Here is an 11,299-nt window from a genome sequence, read left to right as displayed (position 1 = left end):
TTTAACTTTCATGCAATCACTGGAAATGATTTGTAAACAATTCTTGTTTTCCCTAAACACTAAAACGCAACCAATTTCACATAGGTAAACAATCATGTATATGGAACTAACTCCTTCCAAACAATATATAATATGGTGACTCGTCCCGCACCTAGATAGCTATATGGTGAACTCGTCCCGTACCTATTAAGCATAGCTCGAAAGTGAGTAGTATAAATGAAGGAGCAACATCCTATATACCACAGATGGAAATTCTCATTTCCAAACAATCAAATGGAAATTTTTATTTCCCAAACAATTCACGAAGACAAACAAAGCATTACAATTCCTTTCCAAGCAATGGGAAGATTAAAAGAAATCAACGGTACTTTCGGAATTTTAAATAAATCAATGCATGGAATACACAATCAGATAATGCATGAATTTTTTAAACTTAAACTTTGGTAAAAGAAAACAACAATAATCACAAAAGAGTTAAAAGTATTCCCACCTCTTTTGATGACAAGCCACGCCTACCTCGAGATCCACGATCCACTGGTTCATCCTTTGAATCGATTGTTGTTAATACAGACTAACTGTTAATCACACAAGAACTCTAAGAATCTAAACGAAACGGCTCACACAAGAATCATACAAGTCTATCTAATGGTTCTAAGCCCATTTATGGTTCTATACCTTTTATTATCCATCTTTAGCATATCTAAGAGTTACTAATTCAATTAGATTGGTTCTATAGTCCTTTAACTAAGTCTTAAGAATCTCTACAACTCTGTCGAAGGAATCCAAGGCTAAATCATACCGTAAGGGTCCAATACAAGTGAATAGGAAAGCTAACAGACCACATCAAACCAGCCCATTACCCTAAGGCCTGGCCCATATGAGTCTATTAAAGGTCACTGACGGTAAAAACGGGTCAACTAACAGACCACATCAGTCAAAGCCTAGGGTCAAGGTCCAACTCGGTCCACCGAGTCAACTCGGGTCTAGACAGAGAACTCGGTGAGTCAACAAGGTTCAACTCGGGTTATCAGGGTCAATTTGACTCAGTCAGATTAACTGAGTCAGCTAAACAATATTGAATCAGACTGAATAAGCTCAGTCAGACAGGCCAAGGGTCCTTCTCACACATCTGTAACTCAACTCTCTAACTTTACAACTCTATTCGAGTTTAACTTCAATCCAATCATTGCAATAATTCATTCATTCAAATTGTAACTTAAAATTGATTTACAAAAGATAACACAGCCTACCTGCAACATCAGAAGTTGCAAGCTTTTGCTGAACCCTTTACTATGACAGCACCACAACCAAGTCGGCTTATACATCTTAAGAGCACAAACCAACTCCTACACAATTCACAGACTATTACAACTGAGTTCAGCTCAACAATTATTCCTGTAATATAATCACAAACCTAGCTTTACAACTACAGCTTATTCACTATCCCATTCGCACTACCTTCTCAGCCATACACTGCAACTTCAGTTCCATTTACACTTCTGCATCTCTGCCACACTTTTCATCTGCACATTCAACTTTTCATCTGCACCATTATCACTTCAACCAATACACACAGTTATATTCAGCATATAAACCACCACCTGCACATCCATTCATACTTCTCTAGAGATTCAGTAGAGATACCTCCAACTATCTCAGTCTAAGTTTCAATATATCTCCATCAACATCCATAGTTCATAATTCAGTTCACTAGTAATTTAATTCCAACATACAGCCAACAACACAATTCCTCATAACTGTAACTTCAAAAGAAACACCATAACCATAACTCATCTCATACATTAGCTTCAAAACAATCATAGTTCCATCACAACCAACCCTGTCCATCTCAATCTTAATCAGTAGCTACTCATAATATCAATGATAGAAATAAACATCTTTATTAGGTTTACTGGGAAAGACAGTTACCTCAAATTAGTCTTGTTGAAGAAATTGAATGCAAACTCTTCTTCACCATTTTCTCCCGAGTCTTGAATCAACACCAACAATAACTCCACCACCTTCTTATTAACAAAAACGACCCCTAGTCTTCATCACACAATCTCCATCTCAAATACTTATGCTCATAAAAACCCTAAAAGTAATTCTTAATCCCCTGTTTTCTGATTCGAGTTCAATACATAATTCTAACTCCTCAATTCAACCGAACCCATCTCTAATACTCTTCTTAGAACATCAAATTCATCTTTTAATCGTACTTCTACACAATCCTATGAAACACCCCTAATTTCTCTCAAAATCTTCACTAAAATTGTAATTCGACTACTGATTCTTCTTTATGATTCAATTAACATAAAACCCATCATCAATTACTCAATAACATCCCCAATTTTCCCTTGGCTTTTCTCACAAGCCCTAATTCAATTTCTGAGAAACCCTAACTCTGATTCTTCATGAGAACAGCTTCTGAAAATCGATTAAACACCAACCCAACCGTTCTTCATCTGCTAACAACTCAATCCACTAATCACTTCCACGAAATCTCAAAACAAACTCTAAAACCCTAATTCAAATTCTCTGCATCACTTTTTCATTGAACCCAAATCATCAACACCACCGTTAACGTTCATTAACTGATATCCATCGTCTTCCCTTGATCTCAAAAGCCCATTTCATCAATCAAACTCAAACAGAAGAACAACAGAGGAACGAGAGAAAGAAAGAGAAGAAAGAAGATGGAAGAAAAGATAAGAAGAAAATGTTTTGCTTCGATTTGGTTTTGGTAGATAAGACCAACGAGAAACACTAAACACACACTATCCGTGATAAGGGAAGCCCGGGTCAGTCTAATGGCAAAAAGAATAATTTACCCTTTATGCTAATATGATGATTTCTTCTTCATCCAGTATCCGAACGACGTGTTCGCGTAGTCCATTCCGCGTAACTTTTCGAGATCTATCCAGCGGTACTAGTTTCGTAACTAGTTATTTTTTAGATTAATTCCTATTAATTAACGTTCGTGTTGAACTAATCGTGTAATTATCGACTAAGACGTCTCTTGACTAGTCTAATAGCGTTGACTAGCTTGAGGGTCCTTACATTTTCCCCACCTTATACATTTTCGTCCTCGAAAATCAATCATCCTTCTGGTCTTCAAAAAACCTCCACCGTATAGAATAATCCCGTCTCTTGTCTAAGCGAAAACAACATAAACAAAACACAAACCTATATGGCTTTCTATAACTAAGATTTAAAATTTGTACCTCTAGGTTCAACTACGCTGATTTGGATTCTATCAAATATGAAAGTCTAAGTTTCTTACACCAATCTTTATGATAGAAAACTATAAATTTTTAGTATCTAAGTTTCTTACGCAAATTTTTATTTTATAAAATATCAAACTGTAACTTCAAGGAAGAATCCTACGAATCTTTCTAAGTGAACTTACATCTATTGGTTTTCAAGATTAAATTACAGCATACTTCTATGATCGGTCATCTCTGAATGCAGTTGCCCTGTCAAGGTTGGCCAATCCCAACAATGCCTTCCTACGAACAGAGAAAACACAACCTTCACTATTCCCCGGTGCTGGATTATCTAAGTGCTAAGTGATGTGTTTTCAATGTTGTTGTAGTAATAAGATTCGTTCAAGACTTGTGAAAGCAGATTTTAGACTTAATTTTAAATAAAAAATATAGGAAACTTAAATAGAAGTGATATGAAAAATATGAAAAAGACTGGGGCTATGGATTCCACTAATTACCAATATCAAAGTGATTTATATTCTCTAATTATAATTATGCAAATGCTTCATTCAAATTGATTCTTAATATTGCAAAAGTTGATTTTTTTAGAAATAACAATTGTAAATCGAAAGTATGGGACATCAAAACCCTAGGCTAGCATGCTCCATCAATTGAAATAACAATTGTTTAACAAAAACCATTTTATCTATTTATTTATCAAGGCAATTAATTATATAATAATTGCATAAATTAAATAAAATAGAGATTACCACATTTCTTGCGAAATAGCTTCCTCCGTCGCCCCAGAGGATGGGTTTAGCTCATCATTGTGTAAACTTGCTCAAAATATTGATTCATGCTCAAAATTTGTTTACAAAGATGAAATGGAGAGAAAATAATGAAAACCGGGTGTTTGCAACGTTTATAATTGTTGCAAAACACTGTTACAAAGAACGATAAAAAATAACTGTTGTTGTTATATCTCTGCGACCCTCGTATGATATCGTTGTCACTGTAGCATGAACGACTGCCTCTGGTGGTCTTTTGTTCTTCGTGTATTGGTGCAGCAGCAGAAAAGTTTTCTCTGCAACACGATCAATCTCCTCTCTTGTTACTCTAAACTCTTCAAAAACTCCCCCTCCCCCCCGCTCTACTGATCCTCTACACCTTTTATAGCCTGTCATGCACAAGAAATCTCCTTCATAACTGCGAATGATTCTTCATTACTCGGCATTAAGGAAAATATTCTCGGGAATATTTTCTTACTTTTTTTTTAACTTCCGAGCCTTGAGTTGATCCAAACGCACTCCTTACACGCTCCAAAATATGTTTACAAGGCTATATACCCGTGCATGGCTGATATTTTCACGCCACATCCACCAGAAAAACCGTGTTTTGTTCACTCCTCTGTTTTCTTCCATACGAGATTGTAGCCAATTTTAACCGAAAATATCAATCGTACCATTCTGTTACGCTCCATAAAGTCATCCCCATGAATAACAACCATTGAATCTCTTTCTAAGATGACTAGAAATCAAATCAAAATTATGTTCTTCACTGCCAATATTTCCTGCCAAAACAGGTTTTCAAACTGAAGAAGAAGGGGTGTCCCCTATCCTGAAATGGGGTGCAAATAGCAGGTGTCCAACTGAGGTCCCCCTTAACCAATAGTGAGAGTCCGAATAACAATTGTCCTCCGGGGGGTGCTCTGAGCAACTTTTCGAGCCGAATTTTCCAACAATATTTATTTCCCAAAAAAATACCTACAAACACACAAAACACCATAATAAGTACGAAATCGAGTACTAAAGATACAGAACATTGAGGACAAATTAGACACATAAATGCGTCTATCAAATACCCCCAAACTTATTATTTGGTAGTCCTCGAGTAAATCTAATCTAGAAAATAAAAATGATTACACTTAGCACGTGCAACAAGCCGTTAAACCACTAGGTGGCCCTAGTGGCGGAGTGTTGTCTCCGGAGGGTTTACCAGAGGTGCACCCACAAAACCTTTACTCCAGACCCTAGCTATCTATGCAGAACCTTGGAAGGCACTAAAGAATCTCCTTGGTTGGCATACTCTCATTGACTACAGGAGGAAGTACCCTGATGCGAAATTCCAATTGTTGTACACGAGTTTGCACTCAACATACTAAAATTCATATATAAGTGTCAGAGCTCTACTCAGATAGGTTCTGTACATCATAACCGGAGTCAACCAATCACATGGAAAGATTAAGAAGATGGATAAAGAGATGGTTAAAAGTGAACGGTGTTTCCCATATCTATCTGAAGGCCTCTCCCAAGGTGAACCTATCCTAATGGACTGAGATATCGGTCTGACTAGTATCAACACAACTGGCATATACAAGGGGACTAGTGGTCGATAAACCTAACTCTAGGTCAACACAACTGGCATATACAAGGGCACCAGTGGTCGACTTTATTGAATTTATTCCGGTTGGTCTAATGGTCTGTTTTTTTTTGTGTGTATCTTAATCACTCTGTTCCACCCTAGCAAAGGTAACAACTTGAATCGTGTGCCCCACCAAATCACTTAAAAAAATAAAAATAAAAGGATTAGGATTCAACGAGATATGGTGAAACTACCATGTTTTTTTTTAATTCTAACACCCAAGCTCTGTGATTTTATGAATAGACTCTTTAAATGTTTCCATCTAATCAGATTGGTTCCTCAACTCCTACAACCAAGATGTTCCCATCCACTTAGATTGGTTAGTGCCAACCTTAATAAGAATAAATTTCTAGGCTCTGGAGTTTATTTATTGCAACTAAAAGCTAACAAAAAGTTTCTTCCCCACCCCCAAACTTAAATCTAACATTGTCCTCAATGTTTCTAATGAAAGAGCAATACCAAACAGTAAAGTAACATGAGGAATTAGTAAAGAGAGAAGTCAGAAAGATAGTACCTGGGTGAAGAGAGAAATCAAAAACTAATATACAACATACAATCGCCTCGATGGTCAATCAAGGGTAAACAGGGTCCTCCAGAGGGACCTCCTCAATATCACCTGTAGGAAAGGGCTCTAAAAAGGGTTTCAATCTCTTACCGTTAACCTTCGAAGAACTACTACCATCCGGTGTCTCGATCTCAACAACTCCATGAGGAAATACAGTGCGAACAATAAAAGGACCCGTCCACCGAGAACGTAACTTCCCAGGGAAAAGATGCAAGCGGGTATCATACAAAAGAACTTTTTGACCTGGAGAAAATAACTTTCTTAAGATATTTCTATCATGCACAAGTTTCATTTTGTTCTTATACTCCTTAGCACGATCGTATGCATCTCTACGAATCTCTTCCAACTCATTGAGCTGGAGTTTCCTATGGGCTCCTGCCTTGTCGAGTGAAAAATTTAGATGCTTAACAACCCAATAAGCTCTATGTTCTAACTCAACAGGTAAGTGACATGCCTTGCCATAAACAAGCCGATAAGGCGACATTCCAATGGGGGTCTTAAATGCAGTACGGTAAGCCCATAAGGCATAAGTAAGCCTAGACGACCAGTCTTTCCGATTAGGATTAACTGTTTTCTCTAATATACGTTTTATATCCCTATTGGAAACTTATACCTGACCACTAGTCTGTGGATGATACGGGGTAGCTACCTTATGTGTAATACCATATTTTTTCATCAAAAGCCTAAAAGATCCACTACAAAAGTGCGACCCTTCATCACTAATTATAGCTCGCGGTGTACCAAAACGTGTAAGTATATTATTTTTCAAGAACTCAATCACAACCCTATGGTCATTGGTTTTACACGCAGCCGCCTCAATCCACTTAGATACATAGTCTACAGCGACAAGGATGTATAAGTTACCAAAAGAATTAGGAAACGGGCCCATAAAGTCAATACCCCACACGTCAAAGACCTCCACAACTAAAATAGGGTTCAACGGCATCATGTTCCTACAAGAAATGATTCCTAATTTCTGGAAACGTTCACAAGTCACACAGTAACTGTGGGAGTCTTTAAACAACAAAGGCCAATAGAATCCACACTGCAATATCTTAGCAGCAGTTTTCTTAGCACTAAAGTGACCCCCACAAGCATGATCATGACAAAAGGAAATAATACTGGACTGGTCACTCTCAGGTATACATCTCCTAATAATCTGGTCTGGACAATACTTAAACAAATAAGGATCATCCCAAAAGAAGTGCTTAACCTCAGCTAAAAACCTAGAAAGATCTTGTTTACCCCAATGTTGGGGCATTCGACCAGGAACAAGATAGTTCACTATATTCGCATACCAAGGTAATTGGGTAACAAAGAAAAATTGTTCATCAGGAAAGCTATCCCTTGTAGGAAGGGAATTATCAGGGGAACTAACAACTAGCCTAGACAAGTGGTCTACTACCACATTTTGGACACCCTTTTTGTCTCTAATTTCTGGAGAAAACTCTTGCAACAAAAGGATCCACCTAATCAATCTAGGTTTTGTATCCTTCTTAGAAAAAAGATATTTCAAAGAAGCATGATCAGTATATATGATGATCTTAGAACCTAAGAGATAGGGTCTAAGCTTGTCTAAGGAAAACACAATGGATAACAGTTCCTTCTCGGTAGTGGTATAATTCAACTGGGCATCATCCAGAGTTTTGCTAGCATAGTAAATCACAAGAAGTAATTTGCTTTCTCGCTGACCTAGCACAACACCAATAGCATAATCTGAAGCATCACACATGATCTCAAAGGGTAGGTTCCAGTTGGGTGCCTGGACTTTGGGTGCGGTAGTGAGTAAATTATTAAGCTTCTCAAAAGCCTCGAAACAAGCATCATCAAAGACAAACTTAACATATTTTGCAAGCAAATTGCAAAGAGGTCTAGAAATTAGGCTAAAATCCTTAATGAATCGACGATAAAAACCTGCATGTCCTAAGAATGACCTAATATCTCTTACGGTTTTTGGGACCTGTAAAGTCTTAATAAGGTCAACTTTGGCTTTATCTACCTCTATACCCTTAGAAGATACGATATGCCCTAAAACAATTCCTGAACGAACCATGAAGTGACATTTCTCCCAATTAAGCACTAAATTCTTTCCCTTACACCTAGTCAATACTAGTGACAAATGATGCAAGAACTCATCGAAAGACGAACCAAACACTGAAAAATCATCCATAAAGACCTCTAAGAATCGTTCTACCATGTCAGAAAATATGCTCATCATGCAATGCTGAAAAGTCGCAGGGGCATTAAAAAGCCCGAAAGGCATGCGTCTATACGCAAAGGTACCAAAGGGACAGGTAAAAGTGGTTTCTCCTGGTCTTCTGGGGAAATAACGATCTGATTATATCCAGAGTATCCATCTAAAAAGAAGTAGTGACTATGTACAACTAATCTCTCTAGCATCTGTTCGATGAAGGGAAGGGGAAAGTGGTCCTTCCTAGTGACCTTGTTCAATTTCCTATAGTCAATACAAACACGCCAACCCGTGGTCACTCGGGTCGGGATTAACTCATTGTTATCATTCTGGACTACAGTAATACCGTATTTATTGGGTACAACCTGAACGGGGCTGACCCACTTACTGTCTGAAATGGGGTAGATAATGCCTGCATCTAACAACTTAAGGACCTCGTTTCGAACTACCTCTTTCATATTAGGGTTTAGTCGACGTTGCATCTCCCTAGAAGATTTGGTATCACTCTCTAAATAGATCTGATGCATACAAACAGTGGGACTTATACCCTTAATGTAAGCTATGGCCCACCCTAAAGCTTCCTTGTTGTTTTGAAGTATGGTTACTAGCCTACTTTCCTGATTACTATCCAAGACGGAAGAAATAATCACAGGTAAAGTCTTAGACGGGCCTAAACACACATATTTCAGGGAATCTGGCAATGGTTTTAGGTCCAACTTAGGAGGCTCTTCTAACGAAGGAACTAGGGTAGACTTAGAAACTGGTAGTAGTTCGAACTTAGGTTTCCATCCATTACTAGTATCTAACAAAGGGGTTGAATCTAACGAAGAATTCACCTCATTAATCACATTATCATCATCAAAATCAATCCCAAAGTGAGTTAGGCATTTCTCTAATGGATCTTCTAACAAAGTGTTTGGTAATGACTCCTCGACTATTGTTCCTATCATGTTCACCTCTTCTATGTTCGAGTCATCTAGTTCAGAGGGTAGCTTACTAATATTAAAAATGTTCAGCTCAATAGTCATATTACCAAAAGACAATTTCATAATACCATTTCGACAGTTGATGATCGCATTGGATGTAGCTAAAAACGGGCGACCTAAAATTACCGGTATCTTGTTCTCTGGGTCAGGGACAGGTTGGGTATCTAGGATAACAAAATCCACTGGATAAATAAACTTGTTGACCTCTATGAGAACATCCTCGATCACACCACGAGGAATTTTAACGGACCTATCAGCTAACTGAAGTGTCATCTGGGTAGGTTTCATCTCACCAAGTCCTAGCTTAAGGTACACATGATATGGTAGTAAGTTTACACTAGATCCTAAGTCAAGCAACGCTTTCTCAACACGGTATTTACCTATTGTGCAAGAAATGGTAGGGAACCCTGGATCTTTATACTTAAGAGTAGTGGTATTCCTAATAATAGAACTCACCTGACTAGCTAGGAAGGCTTTCTTCTGTACATTAATCTTTCGCTTTCGTGTACACATATCCTTGAGAAACTTGGCATAAGAGGGAATCTGCTTAATTGCATCTAGTAGTGGAAGGTTGATAGTTGGAACTAGCAGCTGTGGGAATGGGTCTCTAGGGACAAAGACGGGCTCAATATGACCCTCATTGATCTCTTTAGAGACTCTATCAGTCTCATCAGTTTCTGGTTTAGAAGGGTGAACTACAACATGTTCACTATCAGGCATAGAAACCTTGTTGTCTATCACTCTACCACTCCTAAGGGTTTTAATAGCATTCACATGATCATATGGTCTTTCACCTATTTCATTAATTCCTCTAGGGTTGGGTTGAGTCTGACTAGGAAACTTACCTCTTTCTCTTAAATACTCATTTATCTGACTAACCTGGGTTTTCAACTCGGAAATATCCTGAGAGTTACCCTGACCTATTCTCTTATTTTCTTTTAAACCTTGAGCAACAGATTGATGAAACTGCACAGTGTTACGAGTTAACACAGCAAGAGACTCTTCTAAACTCATAATCTTCTTATCTGAAGGGTTCTGAAACTGTGCCGGAGCTGAAGGATTCTTAGTATAGACAAAACTTGGGGGAGCCTGAGCATTACTAGACTGACCTTGATTCTGGTCCTTGGACCGAGAAAGGTTTGGATGGTTTCTCCAGCCAGGGTTATAGGTTTCTGAATATGGGTCAAACTTCTGTCGGTTATCAAACCTAGTGTTGTTATAAAGGGCATTGGCTTGCTCTTAAACATCATGGCCTTCCCAAAAAGGCTCATTTCTTCCACTACTACCACTAGAATGACCTAATTCTAAGGCTTCTAACCTTTTGGCTATAAATGCTATTTTGGCATCTGACTCATAAGATCCTTCTACCCTATTAACATTTCCTCTACTTAGAAGAATTGTTTTCTGGGGTTCCCTACTATTTTCCCATTGTTGGGTCTTATCGGCGATTTCATTCAAAAATGTCATCTCTTCATCAACAGTTTTATTCTCAAACCCACCTGTGCATAAGGACTCAACCATGGTTGTTGTTGAATAATCTAAACCCTCGTAGAGGATCTGAACTAACCTAACCTTCTCCAAACCATGATGAGGACATTGAGATATTAATTCATTGAACCTTTCTAAGTACCTATATAAAGATTCTCCCTCTTGTTGGGAAAAAGTACATATTTGTGTCCTAATAGAGGATGTTTTATGTCTTGGGAAGAACTTATGTATAAAGGCAGAAGTAAGTTGGTCATAGGTTTCAATTGACTCAGAGTCCAAACTATACAACCAAGATTTGGCTTTATCTTTTAAGAAAAAGGGGAATAACCTAAGTTTCAACGCATCATCACTTAGGTTTTTAATTTTCAGAGTACTACAAACTTCCTCAAATTCCCTAACATGAAAATAGGGGTTCTCATTATCCTTCCCTAAAAACATTGGG

General features: G+C 37.9%; 1 long non-coding RNA gene and 1 pseudogene across 1 annotated transcript; one reads left to right on the top strand and one right to left on the bottom strand.

Moving 5' to 3' along the window:
* Nucleotides 1-1,175: 1,175 nt before the first annotated feature.
* On the bottom strand, nt 1,176-2,703 carry LOC113355888. Its single transcript, XR_003362641.1, has 2 exons — nt 1,930-2,703; nt 1,176-1,840 (listed from the first exon to the last, which is right to left on the bottom strand). It is a non-coding gene; the product is annotated as an uncharacterized LOC113355888 (long non-coding RNA).
* An 8,245-nt stretch (nt 2,704-10,948) lies between these two features.
* On the top strand, nt 10,949-11,048 carry LOC113362453 (annotated as a pseudogene).
* The last annotated feature ends 251 nt before the right edge of the window (nt 11,049-11,299 follow it).

This window comes from Papaver somniferum, chromosome 3 (assembly GCF_003573695.1).
Source record: "Papaver somniferum cultivar HN1 chromosome 3, ASM357369v1, whole genome shotgun sequence".
Taxonomy (NCBI): domain Eukaryota; kingdom Viridiplantae; phylum Streptophyta; class Magnoliopsida; order Ranunculales; family Papaveraceae; genus Papaver; species Papaver somniferum.
This window is presented reverse-complemented; position numbering and strand designations above follow the sequence as displayed.